Source organism: Thunnus albacares, chromosome 17 (assembly GCF_914725855.1).
Source record: "Thunnus albacares chromosome 17, fThuAlb1.1, whole genome shotgun sequence".
In the NCBI taxonomy this organism is placed as follows: Eukaryota; Metazoa; Chordata; class Actinopteri; order Scombriformes; family Scombridae; genus Thunnus; species Thunnus albacares.
In genome coordinates, this window is record NC_058122.1 from 22,801,702 (window position 1) to 22,822,132 (window position 20,431).

At 40.4% G+C, this 20,431-nt stretch overlaps 1 long non-coding RNA gene across 7 annotated transcripts in view; it reads left to right on the plus strand.

Moving 5' to 3' along the window:
- The window catches only part of LOC122967483, a 59,280-nt gene extending 46,362 nt beyond the window's left edge, over positions 1-12,918 (plus strand). For 4 of the 7 annotated variants that reach the window (XR_006398615.1, XR_006398610.1, XR_006398612.1 and 1 more), the window contains one exon: positions 11,155-12,428. This is a non-coding gene — a long non-coding RNA (uncharacterized LOC122967483). The other 3 variants (XR_006398613.1, XR_006398614.1, XR_006398616.1) reach the window with 3 other exon arrangements.
- The last annotated feature ends 7,513 nt before the right edge of the window (positions 12,919-20,431 follow it).

Here is a 20,431-nt window from a genome sequence, read left to right on the forward strand (position 1 = left end):
CTGTATTCAGAGAGGAATATTTTTTGGTTGAGCTTCACCACCTGATTGCTTCATCTTGTGATTTCAGTGAGAGTTAAGACTGTAATGTAATATTTATCGGTTTGGAGTGTAATTCCAGAGGACGGTTTCGAATAAAGGATTGCTACAGTTTCCCTTAAATTACTGCTTAGAGCCTGAATATTAAGCTTAAGATCTACACCTAATCTACACCTCCTCTAATACAAACAGCACGCTGGTCGGTTAGTCTGCCAGCTCTCAGAAACACAACACGTTATTAAGCTGATATTATAAAGATGTCAATTCAGACTGGATTCTTACTATCACATGCAGTGACATTGAGCTAAATCGCTCTGGATCTTTTATTTTCCGGTAAATATTCAGGGAGTACTAGAACAGGATTTGAATTATACATGAAATCGCTGATTGGTGCGATCGCGAGACACCTCCTTCCAGTTGCAGCAGGGCCTTAAATGGAACATAGTTATTCCACGGACGTCCTCTTCCCTCTTGCCTCTGGAAAGTGCGAGCCCTCCTCCCGCAGTTGATGTGACAGGCCTTTTAATTGTCTCATTCAGATAACATGTCATCGCAGAGCTGAGACCACGCGGTGACATCTGCTAATCATCTGTCCAGCTCTTGTTCACACATCCGTCCGTCCAATCCGGGGGATCCGATCACCTCTCGGTGCCCTCTGTCTGGCCCCCCGTTTCATTCTCACCTCCTATCTGTGTCCATGTCTTTCATTCGCACCCACTCTCACACCGCTGTTCTCCTCCAGTGGCACTCACACACTCCCACCTATTTCAATTTCAATCTCAACATCACTTTTCATCTCTGCTCCCCTGTTCATCCTATCTCTGCATGTGACTGTATCAGAACAGCCTCTTATTACTCGTCTCTCTTGCTCCAGTGCTCCTTTTCCACCTTCTGGTTTTAACGCGTTGATCATCTTGTGTGATATTGTGATCAACACAATGTGACTACAGACTTGCAGTTAAGCTCCTTAAAGGATCATTTTGACTTATTTAGGTTGTAAATAACTTAGGTTATTTATAATTTTGACCATAATTTATATCATTTATGGTAACTAATAATCTGTGAACATGACTGCAACAAAGTTTGATGGATGCTGTCAGATTATCAGACAGGATGTAAACAAGATTAAGTAAACTACTTAATTTGGAAGTAAAGCTCAAAAGGAGGAGAGCTAAAGCGATATCTCACTGCACAGGAAACCTATGGGAAGTAAAGTTTGGGTTATAATTTTAAAGTTCACACTCATTTTCTCATCCAAATGAGATTTACTAACCTGGGAGTGTTTTTTTTACAACCTGTCTGATTGTCTGAGTGTTTCTTGCCCCGCCTGACCTCTTTTTATGGATCTCGTTATGTCCCCAGCCTATGCTATCAAAACCAAATGAAACAAAGGCCAAACCTACAAAAATGAGAACCAAGTCGTCATGAACCAGAGTGATCTTTTAACAGACTACATTCCTTTATAAAAATATGTTTTTAGGCATTTTAGGCATTCTTCCATCAGGGTGGAGGTTAAGTCTCCCCAAAGGTAGCACTAATAGATACAGATTGTCCTTCGTTCCATCTGCTATTGTTTTTTAACCATGATTCCTGGTGACAGTGTATAAGTGTAGGAGATCTGGATCTTGTGCTGTGTTGTGTATGATGTATATATTTGTGTTGAATCTGAATCTTTTTAAGCTTTTATTAGATAGGTGACAGTGGAGCATGCAACAAAGGTCCCATCGCAGTTTGTGATCAGCACCTTAGTCTCTAGACACTTATGCTGTGTCCCAGTTCCATATACGAAGGGGGACCCAAAAATTCCTGGAACTGTTAATAAATCGTCATTATAAATCTTTCACTCGGACCTTCTAATCCTCTACAAAGTACTCTGATTCTCTTTAAGTTGGCGAATCTTCTCCGTTTTAGCCCCAATTTTAGTTTCACCAACCTGTAGACATACTAATAGTATGAGCGATAGTGATATTTATTCATTTTCTTTGTTAATGGATGTGTTTTTACAAATTTTAAAGGTTTAGTTCAATATGTATCACCTATTTTATTGACCTCGCTTATGTTTGGCCTTTTTATTAATAGATCAGCTGTATTTCACGTTTTTAATTTAGCAGTGAGGCGTGCTTGCTAGCTACACTAACGTCCTCTCGGAACGGTGTTTGTTTGTGTGTTAGTGTTAGTATTGAAGTGATAGTATATATTTTTATCTCATCTGCTTGAGTCTGACTTGAGTCTCTCTTGTTTATGATTGTGCAACGGCAACCAAACTAGTTTTGTGTCTCGGGATTAATAAAGTTATCGATCTAAGTGTGTTTACATCGCAAAAGTGACTAAATTAAGTGTGCTAAATAAGTAAATTCACACAAAATTTGCTTCATTTTTTAGGGTGCTGTTGATGGACACTGCTGTTCCGTGATACAGCCCAAATAACACATGGAGGAGCCACTTACAGAAATGTTTTTTCTCTTTGATGCACAGTAATGTACATCGAGTGAAGTGTACAATGAAAATTTGTATGTTTACTTTCGTGTGAGTTTATGCGGATGAGGTTTACATCTTTTCAAACCGTCCTCTCTGATGCTGTTTCTTTCACTTCCTGCTTCCACTTTTCAAAACCAGGAGGAGCTCATATTGAGGTGTTGTGTATGATTGTATGTGTTACACTCCTGTGCATCATGCACTGGAGATGAATTGGAAAGGAAAAGAAGTGATGGCAGTGGAGATCGGTTGTGATGCATCCCCCACCTTCCTGCATAAATGTATTAGCTGTGTATCTCAGCTGAGGCTGTACAGTAAGTATGTGTGTTTATATTACATGCGTGTGTGTGTATGTGTGCTTGAATGTTTTGTGCAATGATGCATGTAGGTATGTTCTGTAAAGGCTAGAGGATGGGTAGTGGAGGGATGAGCTGCTGTAGTTGTTAGTGCATCGAGCCCAGCAGAGAGATAAAAGGAGAATCCATGGGAGCTTTACTTGATAACACTGGTGAGACTCAGTGAAGTGGTTGGAAAACATTGCACTCTAGGCTCATTGCCCAGAGAGTTGTGCTGTTCTGTCCTCAGGGATGTCCTCCACTTCTCCACTGTATATTGCCAAGCTCCATATGGCACTGTAGCAGAACAGAATGGACTTTATTATTTATTTGCAGTGTCTCTCTTTCTCTCTATGTGTGTGTGTGTGTGTGTGTGTGTGTCTGTGTGTGTGTGTGTGTGTGTGTGTGTGTGCACGGACACACGACCCAAATGAGGTCAAACGATTGGACTGGCAAAGCATGAGAGACCACGACTGTGCATTTCATGGAGAAATATATGCTGTTGTAGCAGCTCGTAGCTCACATTTCCCATGAATACAGAGAGGGTAAGTTGGCACTGTGGTGCATTATGGACCAGTATATTTCCTCAGGGTCAAGGACACAGAGTGGCTCCTTTCTCACTTCATACTGTATGTCTAATCTTCATTGTGCCGTTTTGTGCCGCAACTCCATTTATTAGCAGTGCTTCTTCCACCCTGCCCACCGACACATCCAGTGATAAATTACACTGCCCACAGAGGATCACTCTGCATGAATCACTGCCACCTTACTTTAACATGGCACTGAGCAGGAGGGGTGGGGGGGTGTAAAGGCTTGCCAACTTTGCAGGGAGTATTTTGTTACTGCTCAGAGTGAAAAATAAGGATACAATCTTGTTTATATGATTTTATATTGCAATAACAGAATATTTCTTTTTGTAGTATACTGTATCTTCTGGAAAGTCAGCAGTAAAATACTTGGTTGGTTTGGTTAAGTATTGAAAAAGTCAAGGTATCCCATTCTGTGCTTGTAATCAAAACCAACATCTTTCTTAAACCAAAACAAGTGCTTTGAAAGGCTAAATATAACTATTAAAACATGAATCATGCTTTAGTTGCCATTAGAAGATATTAAATACAGTTCCAGTCAAAAGTTTGGATACACTTTCTCATTCAAAGGAATGGGAAGGTGTATCCAAACTTTTGACTGTATGTTGTCACTGAACACTTTGCAGATACATTCATGTAAAGAATTTGCTCATTATGCTAATAAAAATGTAACTGCTGTTGCAAATTAGTGGTATATAAAAAGCCATTTTTACTAGTAAGGGCTGCGTAACCAGATGGGAATTTCTATTTTTGGCTTATTCAGTGAATTTAATGTTTGACAAATTAACTTAAACCGAAGCATTGTCTACTGGTGATTGCCATTGGTTGCATATTTCTGTGTGTTATGACCAGGTCAACCAAAGAGTGATCCCGCCCCCCCCCTTTGGTCTGTTTCCATTGCACTTGTTGCTTTCATCAATACACAAACATTTCCACGTTAGCCAAGAGTAAAAACTTTTTAGTGATATTTCAACTTTTTCTTTAGTTTCCTGTATTTCCACTCAGCAAATTGAAAATACACATTAAAAACAGGTGAATGGAAAGTGCACTTCCAATATCTGAGTGGTTTTAAATATATATTCATCAGGCAAACATGCATTTGTTGTCACATTTTATTTTAGTTTGTGCATCTCACTATCTTGTTTTGTCTGCCCTCCCAGTTTCCCTCATACAGTGTGTTTTTGTAAAGGAGGATCCCTGTCTCTCATTACCATCGGTTGACAGTATATGTTTTATTCATGTCTCCGATAAGTAACAACGCTGCCCAGGCCCTCAACTAATCACGATCCCGGTGGGGAGAGTCTTTTCCATCATTAGCTCCACCTGTGGCTGGGCTCTGCTGAGCTGCAGATGCTAATATGGCAGTGATGAGGTTAGACACACAACAGCCCTGCCTGCATCTGTAACTGCAGGTTGAAGGATGAGACCTAATCACCAAATCAAGTCTGTCATCTTCTCTGTGCTCTTGCTGGAAGCAGCGTCGGGAGTCCCTAATTGCCAATCAGGGATAACTAGAGGGCTTCGGCGAGGGCTTGCGAAATGTAAGACCGGAGAGGCGCTACAAAGTAGACTGGAACCTGGCTCAGAGAAGTGCAGGAATCCAGGCTGTAGAGTCGGTGAGGAGAATAAAATCTCACAGAGGTGATTTTGTTCTCTTTGTATTACTGTGTAAGGCTGCACTGTGTCTGTCAACTGAGACCCTGGCAGGAGCAATTAGGTCTTCCCCCCCCTATATCCGTCAGACTACATTTGATGTCTTTTAGTGCAGCAGACTCTACTATCTTAAGTGTGATGCAATCATTACACATAGATTGTAGTCGTCTCTCTGTACACATACTGTATGTGTGGGTGTTACATCATTACAGGGAATTAGAGTGAAGACTCTGGAAATAAGCACTTTAAAAATGTATGGGCTTTTTTTTTTTTTAACTGTCTGGGTCTTATTTTTGTAGTTTTGATCATTTTTTCATTCATTCATTTCATTATTATTATCATTTATTTTACCAACTTTATTTCTAAGATCTTGGGACACAACAACATCAACACATCGTTGTCCTGCTACCTGCAAGCTCCTCTTCCTGGAGTCTAGTTGCCGCTACTTGTCATCTTTGATCTAGCACACCACAGCTGCCCTGAGCACCCATGTCCGTGCTCACCTGCCTGTTAGCTGGAAGTCTAAACTTTTTGTTGGTGACCTGTGCTGTCACTCAGTTGTTGAGCTCTGATTGGCTCCACTGTATCAGCCATTACTTATTTTTCTGTGCGTCATTATTTCCCTTAAAGCACTTTGTAAACTCTGTTTCAGATAAGTGCAGCTGTATTATTTTTTTTTAGTATTAGACACAATTACAGTGCAATCCAGTGGGCAAAGCAACACAAGAGTTCAGATGATAAAACAGGTTGTTAACAAGTTCACTCTTCATGCTTTGCAATTATGTAGAGGTGATGACTGTAATGTTGGCTGCATCCCCACATCGCAATTAAAACTGCGAGCAAAATAGATCATTAACAGGAATGATGCAAAACCTATGAAAATAAGAGGCACAAGCAAAATAGATAATTAACTGGAATGATGCAAAACCTATGAAAATAAGAAGCACGTTGGAAAGGTGTCCTCGTTATTTTCTTTTGGGCATTTGTTGGGGACTATTTTCAGCTGTGGATTAATACACATTGGGTGCTGAGTGAGCAGCAGGATGGTGTATGTAGGACTGAGTCAAAATAAACTGCAGTGTGTGTGTTCTTGGTAATGAAGGAGCATGTCAGCCAAGGTAATAGTGTGGCTTAGTCTGCATTCAGACCAAATCTGGTGATCCAGCACTACAGCGCTGGCGGCTGCGATGGCGGGGGCGTATTGTTTGAGGTACTGGTGAGACAATGAAATACGATCTAGGAGGTCGAGTTGGAGTTACAGACTAATGAATTTAAGGACTTATCAGAAGTCAAAACACTGCAAAGCAGTTTATAAAACTCACAGACAGGATATTACAACTTTAGAAAGTTATCATGGTGGAAAACGTTTTATCTTTTGTCGCGACGGTCGCAAGGTAAACAGACGAATACGACGTTCACGTTACAAAGTAATCCACCAGGAATGTGTGGTTGCATGTATGTGATTAGCCAATGCAATGTGACGTTGGGTTGTGTTCCAGCAAAAGTTGAGTGCGTTTCAACTTTTTGCCGGACAGCCGGTATGCAGAATGAAAATGTTTTTATTGGTTTTAGACCACAATGGAGCTCTATGGCACAAAGGAATAAGTTATATTAGTCCTCGGCTACACAGACTTTGGCTACTTGTTAGCAGGAATGATTCATTGTTGGTTTTGGACTTTCATGGGATTTGCTGACAATAAGAAAAATATAGAGGTTGCCAAAGTTATCCTTAAAGGAAACAAAAACAACTTGCTGTTGCACACATGCACTGTTACTCACAAGGCTGCTATAATGTCAGTTATTTTGTGCATTGCATCAGTGTAATTAACATCCTCAATGTCAGTCAATAAACAAGGACTATGGGGACCTGGCTTCATTAACAACTGGGCTGAAATTAAAGCCCTAATGGCAAAGTTTCTCTGCTAAAACACTCCATCTTATCAGGATTAATCACAAAGAGAAGCAAGAAGAGAAGGGAAAAAAAAACAACCTACCAGCACTTACTGACAGGTCCAGATTTACTCCACAGTTTCGAATTGTCAGCCAGCAGGAAGTGACAAACTGAAAGTTAAGCACAAACTCCAAACTGTCTCCCAAACAGAAATTAATGAGCTCTTTGTCCAGAAAAACCAGGACTCAGCAAAGTTATATCTCTCAACTCGCTCACTGTTTGGTTTTCTTGACTATAAACCAATCGCGGCGTTGGACATTTCAGTTGCTGAGGCCTCCGAGCATTCAGTTCACAAAGATAACTTGACCCAAATTAGTATTATGAGATCAACATGATCCACAGAGAGATATCATGTACTGTGCGTCACCTGCAAAAATATGAAAACATATCTTTAGAGAAACAAAAGGGATTACAAGAAGCAGTGGAAAGGGATTCAACAGGGCTTACTCATGCGAGTCGACTCCACTCTGTTAATCACACTGTGTTCCCTTCCTGATACTCTAGATGAAGCTAATATCAGTGAGGGATTAATATCCAGGTCTCCTATTAAACAAGAAATGGTGCTGGTGCAGGCAAGTGGGTGTAAGGAGAACCGTGAAACAACTGCCATGTTGATGGTTAACTGTATTTAGTCTTATTGGGCCCTGGGATTATGGGAATTATGAGTATCCACGTACTGCCTGGAAAATCCTATTAAACTCTCATTATCTATTCTATTAAGAAGAGAGATGCACAAAGAGCTTTTTCTTCTCTATGATTTACTCTCCTTTGTAAACACACACAAACACTCACTCGTGTACTATGTTTTATTAGTGTTTGATGCTTGATATTAAGGATGATATCATTGTTATTAATCTTCTAATGCCTACATTGTGTGTCCTTTAGTTAAAAAACAAACAATAATTAATGAGACTGACACTCACAAAAGTTTCTGTATTGTTAAAAAGAGGGTTTGAGACAGTTTTAGACTATCGTTTTACACAAAAATCCATGATTTTTTGCTGTTAAAATGACCTTATGCAGCCTGTTCCATTCCTGGTTTTGTCTCTTAACTTTTGGTTGCTATTGCTGGCTATAGTAAACACAGGTAATAAGTCATGGTTCTGATTGGTTCACCAGGCCTTCTGGGCATTTCTTAAAGTTGGAAACAAAAAAACGCATTTTTATGGATGTCGTATGGCCTGACATTACCACCTCCACCACAGATATCTTACTATAAAAAGACCATCTTCAGTTTAAATAGAGTAGGAATAGTGATAAATATGTGTATCATTGGAGGGAGAGGAGCAGGATCCTAGTGGCCTGAGGGGAGAAGCTCTTCCTGAGCCTCTCAGTGCTGGCCTGGCGTATCTGAAACCTTCTTCCCGGCTGCAGCATGGAGAAAAGGCCGTTATCCGGGTGTTCGGGATCCTTAATGATTCTCCTAGCCATATTCTTGCAGTGCCTGGAATAAATATCCTTCAGGCAAGGTAGAGGACTGCCTATTGTATGTTCAGCTTAATGAACCACTCTTTGCAGGGCGTTGCAGTCCTGTTCGGTGCTGTTTCCATACCAGGCAGTGATGTTCCCCATCAGGACCCTCTGGATGGTGCAGGAGTAGAAATTCCTCATTATTTGATGGGATACCCTGAATTTCCTTCAGGCGTCTGAGGTGAAAGTCTCTTCCTTGCCTCTCTCACCACTGAGTCAGCATGCAGCACCAAGGTCAAGCCCTCGGTGATGCATGTTACATAATAAAAAGCCAATGCCATGGAAAAATGGACTGTGTGTGTAATAGTGTAGCTAACCCATTGAGTCTGCACTGTGCACTTGCTTTGGCCGAGGAAATATTGTATTTGCACATTTTGAACAGCCACATTCACACAACTTCTGCTCTGATATCATGTTATTATAAACAGGTGGTTGCAAGCAGCAGATGTCAATGTACATAACGCGACATATCCCCACTCCTGGTGTAGACAGGAAGTTAAAGGATGGAGTTGTTGGAGTTCAGATCAATCAACAATCTGATATGTTTCAAACTGGCTGGTCTAATCCTGTTTTCTGTGCCGTGAGGGTTCATCACTCTCTATCGCTGCAGCTGAGCTTCCTGTTCATATAGTTTTCCATGAGAACTTCCTGATTAATCAATCGTTGGCTGTAGAGTCCTCAAGGCTTTTTTTTCTTCTCCACTTTAGTCAATATTGAATTGGTAACAGTAGTCGGCAGTGTCCATATCAACAGAAACATATAAATGTAATTGAACATAACACAGCTCTGGCGCTTCACACTTCAAAGGCTTTCATAGATTGGCTGTCACTCTTCTGACAGCCAGCAGCTGAAATCCGCCTCAGCCCGTCTGTGACAGCGTATACAGCAACCGAGCGACGCCGTCTTTGGCAGGATTTCACACAAATCGCCGAAAAATAAGTCTTGGCTGAAAAGCAGATAAATCCATGCATGTCTTTTTTTTTTTTTTTTCATTTCTGAGAACTGTGAATTACATGCAATGACGCAAGCGTGCTGAAAACATACAGCTGTGATATCAATACATCAAGCCTCTATTATTTCAAGGACCCATAAATTAGGAGGACTGGGTTACTTTTTCCGCTGTTAATTAAAGCCTATAACATAATGCTATGGCACAGTTCAATGTAATTGAGTTGATTACCACTGGCTTGACTGTTCACATGCCTCCCACACACACAGAAGGGGGTTCAGAGGTCAAACACACCTACACTGCCGTCATGGAGCGCTCCCCGGAGAGTGCTGCTTAGAGAGCAGAGGACGTCACTTTGGCTGAATGTATCGAATACCTTTTTAGTTTAGGATGAAAGAGTCTCACCAGCCAGCCTCACATTTATCATCCAAGCTTCAGTGCAACATAATTAAGGCAAATATCGGATGTAGAATTGACCCGCAAAGCCACGTTAAAACTATAGCTGAGAAATATTGAATATTTGAAGCTTGCAGATTTATCAACAGTTTGATTGCCGCGGGCTCCCATGATTCAGCAATTAAGACAAACAATAGCCAAGCAGGCCGATAAGAAAGAAGTCAAACCCTACTTTTCTTTCTCATGCTTTGTAATTTTTAAGCTATTAAAGTTCTCTTTTTTGCCTTCCCTCTAACTCTATCCCCTCTTTTTTTTTTCTCTCCTCTCCTCTCTTGGGACTCACAGAGCTCCAGGATTAGATTAGCTATCATTTATAGCAAGCCTGGGAGGCTGTGAAGAGCAGACTCCATCAGATGGAGAGATAATGGTGCTTTATGATAGATCCTGGCTAATGAAATGCCACTGTCTGTAATGAGATCAGTGAAAAGTGAGCTTTTGACCCGCTGAAAAGGGCAGGCAGCATGTTGAGAATATATACTGAGGATGTTTCTGACGTCTAAGATTCTGCCCTCTTGTTCCCCTCCCCCTGTTCTGGACAAGGTCTTTCTCAATTTTATGACAGTAAGAGATTTTTTTTGGAATAAAACTGTGAAAATGCCTGACAGTGCTACAGCAAAGAGGAGCCTGGCTGCACGCTCGAGCCGAAGCACAACATGAATCACACATGCAAAAAGCACAAACAGTGGAAATGCCAAAATGCTAATGCCAACATTTACCAGGGGCTGAGAGGTGGGGCTGTTCAAACAGTGGGAGGTGTGTAAGGTCAAGAAGGAGATTACTCATTCTCAGTGTGCCTCAGAGGTCCACACATCTGTAAAACAGCAAAAAATACACAATAACATACCCGACAACAGCATGAAGAGCCTGTAATGCTGTGTTATCTAACAACAGGAAACGTTTAGAATATCAAGCCTATATACCAAATTAATCAACATACCAATTATAAAGCACAAGGACACTGTGAATTTCCACTCAGATTGGTCATTGTTTAGAAAATACAACCCTCTTCATGTGGCTTAATGGTGGCGAAGACACACGGTTATGTGGAAAAATGGGTTCTGTGTGTTTATGTTTACATGCACATTAGTATCCTGGTTTCGAGTCTTATCCTAGTAAAAACTGTTGCTGTTATTCAGCACCTTGTATCCATGATCAGAACAGTATCCAGCTTTCTGATTACTTTTGTACAAGTGTGTTTTTGACCCTCCAACAAATCAGCCATTAATGTTTGTATTTCCTCAGGATTCAGTTTGGGTTCTGGATGCTTGAGCTCTGCTGGATTTGGCTTCTCTCTCTGACCACCAGCAATGGAAAACAAGAGCAACAGTACAATTAATAGTCCTCATTACCAGTGTCAAACCATGTTGGTCATTAAAGCTGGAATGATGCTTCTCCGAAGATACAAGTAAACGTTTCTGCAAACCTACATGGAGAAAGGTATTGTGGGTATTGGTATTGTCTCAAGGGGCTCAGTCAGAGAGGAGCAGACATGTGCACCTATGTGTTTATGCCTTAATCTAATGCAATGAAGAAAACAGCTTTGTACGGTGATGTGGAACTCCTTAACGTCCCACAATCATAGAAATTAAGGGCATTTTTAAAAAAACAGCTGAAATTCCATCTTAATAAATTATAAAGAATTGTTAATACAGGTCACTGTGGATAAACTATATTATATTGAGTATTATTGTGCTATGTATCATCATATTATGATAAGATTATTGTATAATGTGCTAGAGACTATCCTGCCTCCATCACCTGTAGTGTCATGACTGTGGTGTCATCCACCAGCTAGCCTCTCTATTGTCTAATCAGAGATGGCACTTCTCTTTCTTTTCTTTTCTTCACCGTTTTACCTACATTTTATGTGTTTTTTCTTTACACAAAATTGTCCATTGTTATTTTATCTTGATTTGTATTGGATGTATTTTGTGTTCAATGTGGATCCCAGGAAGAGTAGCTGTTGCCTAGTGTAATGGCTAACGGGGATCCAAATAAACTAAACTAAACCAAACTAAAACACCTCCCAAATCTCAACAACGCATTTAGCGGACCTGTGCATCAAGCAAGCTTGTAGTTTGAGTTCTCAAAACTGGGATAAAGGCTTATTCAGGTTTCTGAAACCACAATATTATGTTAATAGGCACAAATCCCAGAGAAACAGTGGAAAAAGAGGTTCAGTGAAAGTGTTCAGAATAAAGAAAGAGAGCTGTCAGATGAAAAGAAAGTGACAGAATTTAATACAGTCAAAATGCCAAAGCCAGAGTAATATTTAATACTACTTACAAGTATATGTTCATATAAAGAGTATATTTACTTTAAATTTTGCAGAATACCTTGCCCTCCATTATTGGATTGGTGATCTTTATCAGTCATCTCACACCAGGCAGTGTGATGAATTTATGAATAAGGAAACCCTTCCTATCACATAATGACCATTTTCTTGATTGCCTTCACTTCCCGTCTCTCACCTCTTGAAATATTCCTCTCACTCTCTCGGTTTTCTTCTGTTTATACTTCACAGGTCATCAACCTCCTCCTGTCCCCTCTCATTTCCTTCCACTTTTCTCCGCAATCTCAGCAAGTCAAGCAGTTGTGTGACAGCAAAAACGTATCTGAGAGCTATCATCTTCCCCCTTCTTATCATGCCGGGGGAGCTCAGCCACATGTTTGAGTCTCTGAAGAGGGGTCAAGGGTCAAGCGGAGTCATCTATAGCTTCAGGAGAATCCAGAGGGGGCTTATATGAGACTAACAAGTTTTCATTTACACCTTCTCTCCGCTCTCCTCACTCAACTTCATTTTTCATCTCTTCTGTCATTCCCAGGGGAACGGCACGCGCTCGCTTCCGCTCGAAAATGTGTGTTTTCCATCTCAGGAGACGATTTACAAAGAATAAATTGGTCTCATTTTCTGTCATACATTTTGTTTATTAAAGCGCCAAACTGTTAAATTACATATACTTTGCCTGAGGCTATTTTATTAAATTGTTTACAGTGGTTGTTTTGTTGCAGGCAGGTATTTTAAAAATCCATGCGTCTGGCAATTGTCAACTCACTGTTATTTTTTTTAATGAGATAAAGTCTGAAACCACACACTTAATTAATTTGAGACATCTTTTCAACTTCCACAGCTCAGTGCGGTCTGCCTGTTACTGACAAGAAGCTCCCCCACAGGCATAAAAAAAAAAAAAACGCCCTGAATCTTCTTTCTCTCTGTTTTTTATTACCATTTCTATTATTGTCAAGAAGTCATTTCCGTGGCTAATCTCTTTTTTGATAAAGATAAAGAGAAGTCACAGAAAGAAATATACTTTTAAATTTTTTTTTTTTTTTTTTTAGTTTTCTTTAATTGAGGAGTCATGGCAGGATTAAATTCTATTTGGTCCAGGGGAGCAGCCGGTCCTGGTGAGGCAACAAAGGAAATTGATTTTGTGCCCCACATCCTTTCCTGCAGCTCTTGGCTTACGTTCGGATGGCACGGCACAGAGCCATGTTAGGGCAGTCGGGGATGCAATATAGTTTTCTGCATTTCTCTATCTTTTGAATGTGGAAGGTGGCTTGACAGTCTCGCTTTTTGGAGGCGTGAAAACGTGGAGGTAGAGCGAATGAGAATCGCGGGTAGAAAAAGACATCTTAAGTTTTATTGGATTTACTAAGTATAGATATAATATGTAGGCTAATCTAGTGTCTGCCAGAGGTCAGTGCTTTGGTATATGCATATTAAAATGCAGAGTGTGGCATTTAAAGATCTCTGTCACACTTAATATGCTTTACTAATAAGCGCCATCATCACCCCAGATGCTCTGGATCTAATTTTGCCATGTTCAGATGGCCAGAGGATTTGCTTTGAATTTCAACTATGCTATACCTCTGAGGAAACCCTTTTAGACCCACGAAGCCTGAGGGAACATTGGACTGAGTGGACACCTCTGGGCAACTTGGCATGCTTGTAATATCATGACCGGCGGTCACCTCAGGCGGTGCCGACAGACTAAAATGTGCTAAGCTGACCTTTTGCTTCTAATTAAAGTTTCGTGTGGCCAGATGTGGTGAACTGGCCCATATTCTGTGGAGAGAGGCGGATGTCCTGAAGCTCTTATTCCTGTAGCAGCACATCACATTGGCTCATCTGCCTCACTCCCACCTCCTTCACACCGTGTTTGCTACTCTACAAATGTGTGAAGTCCTGACATCCCATCCCCCCGGTGAGTGCCGCATGGGCCGCTGTCCTGGAGGAACGTTAAGTGCACCAATAACACCAATCCTTGTACGTGAAGATGAGTGGAAAACTACACGCAGGACATGTACAAACACATACACACACACACACACACAGTCACATTTATACACACATGTCAGCACTCTAGGGTCACTGTGGAGATACTTTGCTTGTCTTTCCATTTATTTTTCTTCACGTCACTGGGAGCTGTGAATTGGAAAGACGGACCATTTCTCACTCGAGCCCCGATCGTCCCTCAAAACAGTTTACTCTGGGAATGATATGTGAGTTTCACAAAAAAAAGACAAAGACAGACAGAGACAAAGAAAAGTCGAGAGAAAAGAGCTGAGTCTCATTTGAAATGGATGGAAACATTAAACAAAGCAACCAGTAAAGCACTAAATAGCCTCTTATAATAAAGAAACGACTGCAAGGTCCATGAGACCTAATGTGAATTGGTGTTTTCTATTAATGGTTGTAGAACGTCATGATTGAGTTGGCATTTGTTAACGTGAGAAGTGGCACAGAAAAGGTTTAGGTATAATTGACTCTGAATGGAATTTATTTGCTGCACTTGACTCCTCTAATATCAAAAATATGTGCAAAGAGTTTAAAATATTTGAGTAAAAATTTGTGTATTTCACATGTCCTCTCTTTTGACTTGCATAACCAAATGCTTTTTGTAGGACATAAAGTGTTGTTATCCTTGTTAATATATAGAACACTTTGTACTGTGAAGATTAATGTCTGTATTTACATTTTTTTAATCAGAGAACAATCTACATATGTCAAAAATGACACAAAATAACACTTAACAGTAGCCTGAGATGACTGCTTTTGAGACAAAATTGCCATCGAACATATAAAAAAAAAATCAAAATAATTCGCGTCAGACTGTAAATAAACCATCTCCTCTTTGCAAACACTGTGTTGAAATGACTTGGTGTGTGGTGAAATGATTTCTCCTCGCAGCTGTGTGTGTGTGATTAGTCGAACGGCTTATCGTCTCGGCTGCAGGAGAGAGCAGAAGGGGCTCTCTGGTCAACGCTGTCTGATAGGGAAACTATCTCATGCTTCTGATGGTGGACGTGCTATTTGTTGACTCTTGAAGGCGTCAGGGGAAAGAGATTGCTTTTAAGAGTCCTCACACATATTACAAAGCTGTCACTGGCAGGAGTGTTGACAGCTGATCGCTCTGTGGGAGTGTGACGCTCAGTGAAGCAGAGTGTGCTAAGATAGAACTTGTCTGAGAGGTTAAGGGTGGACAGACTTTCCCACCATATGATTATTCCGATTCTTCCAGCGTCCTCTGCTTTGTCTGAGATGGAAAATGTGCCGTGACTTCACCTGGCGTTAATGTGATTGGATTGTAATCGCACAAATCCCGTACAGCATCCAAAGTTCAGGCATAAAATCACCAAAAAGGAGAGGAAGATTTGATTATTTTTCATGTCCCGAGATGGTTGAAGACAGCTGTGGTTAATTTAACACACACACACACACACGTGTCTCCCAATCACATGATTACACACATACTTCAGTGTTTTCATCTTTACAATCACAAGTTCATGTGTATAAACGCCCAGTGTTGTGCACATTTGATGTTTGACACTAGACAACAAACCTGACCTACCACAATATGGACTTTAAAGGGTGCACACACATGCTTTTTGTGATTTTCTGTCATTGAGATGCTTTTATAATGTTGGATATCTATGTTAAACTTGGTCAAAGTTCAAAAACATGAGGTGAAGGTACATAAAAAATGCTACCTGAAAGTCAGAATCCCAGGTGTTAGCCTGTTATGAGCGCTCCATTTCCAAAGTTACCCAAAGTATCCCCCATTGAACTGACATAGCTCGCACATACCCACAAATGGCCGTCTGTTTTGTAACTTTTGTCACTAAGGTTGGCTCAAACATGTGCCTGATGGGACATTTCCATGTTTATTTTTGCCCTTATGTCACACCAGAGGGGAGCGTCAGCAGTCCAGATGTCCACAAGTGCCCCTCTGTTTCACTCAAATGATGAATATTTGGTATTATTTTGACTGGTATTATATTATACACAGTCTGGTATTGTATTATCAGGCACTGTAAAGACAGAGATCTCTTTGAAATGGAAATGTGGTTCTATTAAATTAAATTTATTTTGAGCTTTGATTAGTATGTGGATTATTTTGTCTGAATTGTGCTTTCAGTTTGAGTTTTTTTTGATCAAGTACCTCTAAACCTTTTTTTTTTGGATGTGCACTCTCTGCACACTTTTTATTTCTAAAAATGAAGGCTAACCTTGATCCTGTGTGCAAAAGAGGATGCTCCTTTCCATTTTTTTTACTTATTTCCCTTAGAGTTCATGCCCCTGTGTTCATATGAAACTATTTCAATCACCAAAATATGTTTTTAGGAAGTTTTAAAGCCTTTTTCCCCCTTTCAGTATATCAGACTGAATGTTTATCTTGCACATTCACCACTAGTGATTTTCAGTTGGTTATTACTATAAAATCAGCATGTGGTAACTAGTATGGTTATTAAACTAAAACCACTTGGGTAAGATTAGAGAAAGATTGTGTTTGTGGTTAAATGAGAAGAATATAAAGAGATGAAGACACTTCAGTAACTTCACAGCACACTACTTTATTCACTGGCAGCAAATATTTATCGATCACTGAACAAAATCACTAATGAAAGTTGAACCACCCCTTGAATTGAGGCAAACACATTTCCATAATATCATTGCCTGCGTGAAGGAGGGTTATTGTTGTGGTATATCCTGAATTGTTTGGATCAATTCACCCATCTTCATCTTCATCACTGTTCTTTTTTTGGTTTTATTGTTACATCTGCTCGGCATTCCTGCAGAGAATCACATTCTTGAGAAGTTTGACAAGAAAAAATGGACCTCAACAAAAGCACAACTGTTCATTTTATAATCAGCTGTACTCAGTAGATGCGCACAAAGGCCTTACAATATATATGTCAATCAACTTGAAAATAACTTTTCTTGTAGTCTGCGTTTGTCTCGTCCTGTTGTCTCACCATCATATCACTCAGCATCATTCCTCCTTCACTAACAGTCAGTGGTGTTTAGAAGGGGGACGGCCTTTCTGTTATTATTAGCGCAAAGGTCAGACTGTGTCAGTTTGTGGCAGCCAAAGGCGGGCTAGGACAGTGTGTTCCAGATTGTCTGGAGGCTTGAGAGTCTGACAGGAAGAGCCAAGCAGACAGTAAGCAGAGGGCGGGGCATCATTGACTCCTACACAGACACATCAAGGATAACTGGCTACATTAACTCTGTCCATTAGTGCCTGTCTCTCGCAGACAGGAAGTGACTGATTGAGGCAGATGTGTGGGATTTATTTATATCCCGACTTATTTAGCTGCTTTGGTTGCTGGTTGTGAGGTTGTCAGGCATCATTTGAAATAATGTCCAGGGGATCTGTGACAGACAGTGAGTGTGTGTGTGTGTGTGTGTGTGTGTGTGTGTGTGTGTGTGTGTGTGTGTGTGTGTGTGTGTGTGTGTGTGTGTGTGTGTGTGTGTGTGTGTGTGCTGTGTATGCATGTGTTTGAGCCTTTCTATGTGATTGTGTGTGAGCTAGGGGATGTTAAGAGCACCAGAAAGGAGCAACGGCTGAGAAACTCAGTGGTTCAGAGCTCAGTTTTTGCTGTTTTACAGCATAACTCATCTACAAAATGCAAAGCCATGAGTGCATTAACAAAAGAGAACATACAAACAAACAGACAAACAAAAGAGGTTTTCACAGATCAGCCAAAAAAGGAACAATAAAAAGACAGCTTCTGATATACCATGGTTAAAACCACTTTGCAGTTAGCAGGGTTGTGAGAAAACAAACAAAAAGCTGCCAGGCCAGTTAATTAGATGAGTTCTTTGTTTAGGCTTCATCCTAACGCTAACTATGTGACATCAAATTAAAGCCAGAGTTATAGTAGTCTTATAGGGCTGGAAAGTCTCTGTCTATCTATAGACTCTATCTATGCTTTATCACTCAAAGTCCAGATTTCTGATACCTGATGGATAATCAATCACTTTGCTTTAGTTCAGTACATAGATTCACAATCACTCATGTAGTTTGTTCATTGTTTTCAAGCTAAGCAATTGCGTTGTCATTCAAACGCATATCACTGTCCATAATGCATGATGTACCACTTGGATTCTAAATAAATTGGTGTAGTTCAGTTTAAAACAAGGCTTATATGAACGGTCTGTAAGCTCAGTAGCTCAGAGTTGTTGTATCATGTTTCTGTGGCGTTCAGTCTTTCAGTAAACTTTTAACCATGAAGTAACATACTGTATGTCACTGCTAAACTGACAAATTTGCATAAGTGATGGACACTCCAGTAAGAAAAGCAACTTATTGTCTTGGCCAAAGACAATGGTGTTTCAGTGAACTCAGCTCAGTTTAAAGTTTAGATTTGTTCATTCATGTACTGAACACCTCTACTGACGGAGGTGACTTTCATGTGCATTCTTACCTGAGAAAACACCTCAGAGAAAACATTAAAAAGACATCCTATCTAGAGCAAAGGCATTCATTAACTAAACTGGATTCAAAATGTAGTAGATAAATACATAACCTGCAAACAAAAAATAGATGGCAGACATGATTGCAAGGGATTCCCACCTGATCCTAACTGTACATTTTAGCGTGAAATGTCTTTTCAGTATTCGGGACATAGCCCCGGAGTTTCTCTGAGTGATGGGTAGCCCGCAAGACCCTGGCTGACTTTGTGTGTGTGTGTGTGAGGTTAATGCTTCCCAGTTGCTCTGCTCCAGTTCAGGAACTGGAGACGTTAAAGGGCTGGTGCTTCTCCTGGGTGCACACAACACAGCAGAGCTAATAAAAGGATCTGATGAGACCCAGCACTGCCTCCCACTGACCCAAATACAGGCTTACATCAGTCACCCCTGACTGGACTGAAGTTTTATGTACAGTGTCTCATGTTCCATGTCCACACAAAAGTGAGAGAAACCAAGGAAGCAAAGCGTATGAGCTTGTAATTTGACACAGATACAGTATTATGTTTGAGGTGGTAGACAGATGTGTGTTTTTGCCTTTAAATGTAGTGACGAAGCTTGAACTTTTTCCAAACTTTCTGAGAGTTGACCCTCAATCCCAGAGAGGTTGAAACACTGCCACTGCAAACACTCTGGTAAATTGATACAAGAATGGATGGATAACACATACTGTAGGCTTATAAATATTTAATTTGTTGATACATGTGTCACCAGTAGATATCATCCTGTTGACAAGCATGTTGTGATCAGTTTTGTTTTCTGACCTGGTAGGAATTTCCAGATATGTTGCAAACAATTTGTATGATAAAAAAAAAAAAACATGGTTCACAGATCAGTTTCTTCTCTTTCCCCCTCTTCTTTCTCTGGCTCTCTGTATTGGCAGCCGTTATGACTCATTGAAAACTTCATACCAAGAGAAAGAACATGTGCAAATATGACAAGCTTTTGATAACATTACAGCTATTTCCCTCTCTGCCTTAGGTGCTCTGATTCACTTTCTTTCATTTTAGTCTCTTTCTGAAGCCTGTACTGACAACTGAGATGTGATATTCTGACAACTGCTTGTTTAGTTTTGTGCTCAGACTTGGTACGAATAGCCAGAGGGGATCTACTGTATGTTGAAAATAATCACAAAGATGATGTCACAAGCCTGAATTCATAGGTAGACTTCCACTTGTCTTCTCTCTTGAAGTTGCTCAGCAAACCCTTTTCTGGAGATTTTGGCATATTTCTTCAGATATAATAAGAGCTTATTTTGTCTTTCTGAGAGCATCAGATGCTGTACTGCATAGAGTAGGAACCTACTGGTCCTGCCTAAAAGACTCTAACCTGAACCACAGCTCCTTTACTTGACTTATTAGCGTACCTTATACATAAACAAACTATACACATGAAAAAGTGTTCTGTTTGTGTTTTGTCACATGATATAAATCATAGTGTAATTACTGCTCATTTGTAGGAGTTGTGCTTGGTGTGTTATGCTTCTTTTTCTCTGCTTGATATTCATATTCTGCCCCTGTCCTCCTCTTCTACTTTTTCTCTTTCTGTCCCTCACAAACAACGTGGGTTTGTTGGGAACATAGATTGTATATAAAGGTGGACATAGAGAGGTGTGATGACCCATTGGTTTGCATTGAAGCCAGTTTGAAGCCCAGAGTAGCAGCTCATGGTCGGTGCCATCTTTTCTGTTTGGAAGTGGGTTGTGTTGCCTTTCATGCTCTGGAAACATACCCTGCTATTTTAGATCGAAGCTACTTTAGCTAA